At 42.5% G+C, this 5,729-nt stretch overlaps 1 protein-coding gene across 2 annotated transcripts in view; it reads left to right on the plus strand.

Annotated features, from left to right (window-relative positions):
• Positions 1 to 252: 252 nt before the first annotated feature.
• The window catches only part of LOC133636146 (cell migration-inducing and hyaluronan-binding protein-like), a 324,820-nt gene continuing 319,343 nt past the window's right edge, over positions 253 to 5,729 (plus strand). The window contains exon 1 of one of the 2 annotated variants that reach the window (XM_062029861.1): positions 253 to 384. The gene's annotated coding sequence lies outside the window, so the exon portion shown is untranslated. The remainder of the gene's footprint in view (positions 385 to 5,729) is intronic. The other variant, XM_062029871.1, reaches the window with a different exon arrangement.

The following is a 5,729-nucleotide window of genomic DNA, read 5'->3' on the forward strand; positions in this document are numbered from 1 at the left end:
TATTGTCTGGCTATGTCATGGCACAACATGACAGTAAAAGTTATGTTTGTGTGTGGAAGTACAATTAGAGTGATAACACACTTTTTCAATCACTTTGCAGCTGAGTCTCGAATGGAATCCATAAATATTTTTGTAATTGTGTGCATGTTGGAAATTAAGTCCAACTAATGTGCTGACGCGCACACGCACGCAGCAGAACAGGCAGCGCGGGGACACGCGGGGGGCGTGGCCTCCTCGCAGGAGGAGTAAATAGAGCTTTTGCACGCTTGTGCGCGACTCTTAAGAATCACAGCGTCTCCGCACACCGGTACCGGCACGTCTGCACCGGCACAGCACAGCCCCGAACCTGTGGAGCAGCCAGGACGGCTTGTTTGCAACATTCCGGTAAGCTTCATTCGCTCCTTCTCATCTTTATTCGTCGCCGTTTGCTCCGTGATGAATGGTAAATAAATACCATGCACGCGGCGGGCCGCTGGGGGCCACAGGTGTGCTGCTGTGCACCACATCCTCGGGATTTAGGAAAGGAGGACGTGTGCATGTTGTGGTAAAGCAGCTGAGAGATCCTCAAAGAGGGGACTCCGCTTTCTGAAGAGACAAGGGTAGGTGTTTGTCCTCTGCTGGGCTGCAAAAGTCCCAAGAGTACAAGCCAAGGTGTCCCTCATGCCCTCACACTAAAATCCATATGCTATCTTATACAGTTACAAAAAAATATATATGTACATGATACAATGGTTATTATTATCAATTTTCATGTATTATTAAACTATATAGAATATAGTTAGACATCATTCTTTACAGGCAGCACGGTGTGTCAGGGGTTAGTGCATGTGCCTCACAATACGAAGGTCCTGAGTTCAATTCCGGGCTCGGGGTCTTTCTGTGTGGAGTTTGCATGATCTCCCCATGACTGCGTGGGTTCCCTCCGGGTACTCCGACTTCCTCCCACCTCCAAAGACATGCACCTGGGGATAGGTTGATTGGCAACACTAAATTGGCCTAGTGTGTGAATGTGAGTGTGAATGTTGTCTGTCTATCTGTGTTGGCCCTGTGATGAGGTGGCGACTTGTCCAGGGTGTACCCCGCCTTCCGCCCGAATGCAGCTGAGATAGGCTCCAGCACCCCCGCGACCCCGAAAGGGACAAGCGGTAGAAAATGGATGGATGGATGGATGGATTATTCTTTTCAAAGATTTAGTTTTGATGTCAAAGACTCAGGGTGTTTGTCCGTCATGTCTGCACACAAAGGCAAACCATTATACCATTCTTCAAAACAATATTTGACATTATTAATTGTATCAATTACAGATCAATGGTTCTCAAACATTTTTTACCAAGTACCACCTTAGAAAAAACTTAGCCCTCCAAGTACCACCATAATGACCAACATTAAAATACAGTAGTGTGTTAGGTCTATGTATTAATTAAAAAGAAGGCAGAGGTTTTATTTAACAAGTATATTTAATATTGTTTAATATTGCACTTTAACATTACACACAGTTTTGAACAGTAACACTGTGTTTGAAGATGGAAAAATAAAGCGCTGGTACATTAACGATGTGATTTTTTTTCTTTTCTTTTGGCGTGCCAGTAGATAGAGCCAAAGACATGCAGGGGATAGGTTGATTGGCAACACTAAATTGGCCCTAGTGTGTGAATGTGAGTGTGAATGTTGGTGGCGACTTGTCCCGGGTGTAACCCACCTAATGCTCGAGTGCAGCTGGGATAGGCTCCAGCAACCCCCCGCCACCACCAAAATGGACAAGTGGTAGACAATGGATGGCTAGATAGAGCCTACCTACCACTGGTGGTACATGTACCACAGTTTGAGAATCACTGGTATACATCATTTATTTAGTTCATTGATTTTGCATCAAACAATTTTAAATGTATTTTTCAAATAATTTCATTTCAGTTGTCTTTTGAAATCAGAACATTATTTTGATTATTGTTTTTTGTTAACACATTGTATTCGCACATTCATTATTAAAGATTTGTTAAAAACATTTTGTATTCTCGGATTTAAGTACATTTATTTTCATACCAACACACATGAAACACATTGAGATGGCACACAATTTAGTACCCAGATTTAGACCAATGTGTACCACAAGCATGCTATATAAGTAGTATTTTAAATAGAATATGGTATGAATAAAGTAGGTTATAAAAAGCATACGTTAATAGGAATATATTATGAATGAAAAGCATAGGTTAATAAAGAATATATTATGAATAGAGTAGAAAAATAGGAAAAAAGAAAAGATTCTGATCATGTAATGCAATTAGAATGCAAAAACAATGACATCAAACCAAATAAAAGCCTAGTTAAGGACAGTTGTGATGCTATCCATAACTACTGAGCACCATTGGAGTTCAACAGTCTAACAGCTTCTGGAAAGAAGCTGTTCCTCAGTCTGGTGTCCTACTCCGTACGCTCTGCAGCCTCCTATCTGCAGGGAGGGGATCAAAGAGAGGGTGTGCAGTGTGGGTGGGAGCCTTGGTGATGCAGACACACCTCTCTCTGCATCTGCTGATGAAGATGTCCGTGGAGGTAGGAAGGAGTCTCCCCACGACTTTCTAGTAGCTTTTACCACCGCTGCTGTGCCACGCCGTTATGCTGGTGCTCATGGTGGTCTCCACTACACACCTGTAGAAGCTCGCAAGGATGAAGTTCCTTTGTGCCTCTGCAGCTTCCTAAGGAAGTAGAAAACTGGTGTGCCTTCTTGATCAGACAGGAAGTGTTGTGGCTACAGGTAGGGATGATGTTTGATAAGAAATTATCGAGTTCGAGCCTATTATCGAATCCTCTTATCGAACCGATTCCTTATCGATTCTCTTATCGAGTCCAGATAGGTTGTTGTATATGGAAAAAAACACACAATATTTGGTTTAACAAAAGCTCACTTTTATTATATAAGAAAAAAATAAAATCTAATAAATAAATAAATATTGACTGTTACCCCCCCTAAAAAAATAAAATAAAATAAATAAATATTGACTGTTGTTACCCAAAGTATATTAAGTGGGATTTTTCAGAAAAACAAATATATACAGTAACACAAAAACAACCTGTCTCTGTGATCACTATATGTGTAGAAATAATACTATAGTGTTAAATAAAATCAGTCCCTTGGGCACAAAACTGAAAATAATACAGCTCTCCAAAAAGTGCACTTCTGCTGCTATTTGACATAACTGTTTGTTATGATGCTTTGACATTTTTGCACTTTATTTCTTTATTTAAAGAAAATTCTATGAAGAGAAAAGTTGTTTGCAAATGTGGTTACAATGCTAAAAAATGAAAAGTTAAAGCTAAAAAAAGAAATACACTTTATTGAGTTAAAATCTTTCTTTATAGGGGGAAAGATGTGATGTTATGAGCTAGAGAATATAACAACTACACTACCCAGCATGCAACGGGAGTGACGAGCATGCGCGGTAGCCCCGAAAAGTGTTGTTGCATGTCGTCACCCGTGAAAGTAAACGTCAAGAACTCAGCCAACACGCCTCGTCTGCATTATTTATAATTAGACAGACAACAGATATACAGTGTGATTTTGTTTTGTTTACAAGGAAAGAAAAACAAAAGTTGAAAAAGGGAGATGTGTTGTATATATATGTATGTGCTGCGGTTGCTTTAAGAACGTTGTGACAGCTGCCGTAAAGGAGGTGCGTTGCTAGCCTGGTTGCTATGTTTCCGGTTGGTCGTAAAAGTGTTCGTCATGTGTTTGTACCCTGCTCAAATCTCTCAGTAATGTTATTCATTGGATTATACCTTTTGTTTTGAACTTTATTATTCCATTGTTTTTCCTGCTTTCCCTATCTGCGCCTAATGACTGAGCTACGTGACGTAAATTCTTGTGATGTCTCAAGGGGCATTTCTGGTCGGGATGGGATTCGTTCCGAGGGATTCGAATAAAGAACCAACTCTTTTTCTTTACTATAGTGGTCTCGATAACGGGTACCCGGTTCTCAAAAAGGGATTCGAGTCCGAGGACTCGGTTCTTTTCTTATCGAACAACCGGGGAAAACTGGTTTCGAGTATCATCCCTAGCTACAGGTGAGGTCCCTGGATTGATGAACCCCAAGATACTGAAAGCTGGGGACCACTTGCACAGCGGCTGCTCCGATGTGCAGGGGGAAAGGACAGTTTCTGAGCTTCCTGAAGTCCACCACTATCTCCTTAGTGTTTTTTAGATTGGTGCAAAGGTGGTTGCAGTACCTCTTTGTACTCTGACTCCTTAATCAGGCGGCTGTGTCGTTCATGAACTTTACAATATTACAGCTGGGGTGTATAGCACTGCAGTCATAGTTCAGTAGTGTGAAGAAGAGTGGGCTCAGCACACAACCCTGGGGGAGTCAGTGCTGCGGGTGATAGAAGAGGAGACATTGTTTTGTATGCTGACAGTCTGTGGTCTGTTGGTCAGAAAGACCCAGTTCCTCAGTGAGGGGCTCATCCATAGCGTGTTCTTCTTCTTCACCAAGGTCTGTGGGATGATGTTGTGGAAGACAGAGTGAGGGCTCCTGTGTCAATAGCCATTCAGACTTGTCACTGTGGAGTTCTTTGGTACAGTAATGATGGACGTTGTCTTTAAGCAGGTTGGAACAGAAGATCGCTGGAGCGAGGTGTTAAAAATGTCTGTTAGCACCCCAGTCAGTTGGTGGGCACAGTCCTTCAGTACCCGCTCTGGAATGTTGTCTGGGCATGTGGCTTTGCAGGGCCTTCCTCACACCTGCTGGGGTTACTCTGAAGAGATTGTCATCAGGTGGGTATGTGAGTCTGGCACTAGGGTTGTTGTTGCACGGGTCATTAAAGCGGGCGTAGAACAGGTTGAGGGCATCTGGCAGGGAGGGGTCCTTAGGGCAGTGTGCACCCTGGTTGTAGTGAGTACTGCACTTGATGCCTTTTGACATGTGCCGAGGATCCTTGGAGGTAAAGTGACCCTGGATCTTTTGTGACTATAAGGCTGTAGCCCTCTTGATGCCCACTTTCTTCTTGCTGCCCTGAGTGTTCATACTTTGTCTGTCTGACCTGAAGGCATCATCTGTAGTCTTCTGCAGTGCTCTCAAGTCCGCATTCAACCAGGGCTTCTGGTTCAAGGAGACCGTGACTGTCTTGATGGTGGAGCACACTTTGAGATGATTAGATGAGGTGTAGAAATATTCCTACAGGTCCACTTCTCCATCCTGTGCGGCTGCTGCTGCTCCGAACATCCGCCAGTACGTGCCCTCCAAGCCATCCTGGAGCACAGAGGCTGCATCACGGGGCCACACAGGGACACTCCTCACTGTGGGTCTTGTGCGTTTCACCAGAGGACAGTAGACAGGGGTCAACCAAACGTGCATGTTGAAGTCTTTGAGGTTATTCCCCCGTTTGGGAATTATGACATGCTGGTGGAATCACGGATGGGTGTGCGACAGTTTTACATGGTAAAATAATTAGTCGTATAATGTCATTTTTCATGAATTAATTTGAGTTACCTGTTGCAACCTGCAGCTTTCTTTTTTGGCATATTTCAAAATCTTAATTAAAACGAAAACAACGAGAAAAGTTGTTTAATTTGCACAAATCGCACAAAACGTGTGCAAAATAACCATGAAAAGCAAAACAAATATGTTTAGAAATATGAGTAAACTTTTCTCTGTGGCTTTTTGTTGTTGTTTTGTTTGAAGAAAAAACAATTCCCAAATAAGATTTTTATTCCAATCAATTGGTGTGTATATATGTAT

This window comes from Entelurus aequoreus, linkage group LG02 (assembly GCF_033978785.1).
Source record: "Entelurus aequoreus isolate RoL-2023_Sb linkage group LG02, RoL_Eaeq_v1.1, whole genome shotgun sequence".
Lineage (NCBI taxonomy): Eukaryota > Metazoa > Chordata > Actinopteri > Syngnathiformes > Syngnathidae > Entelurus > Entelurus aequoreus.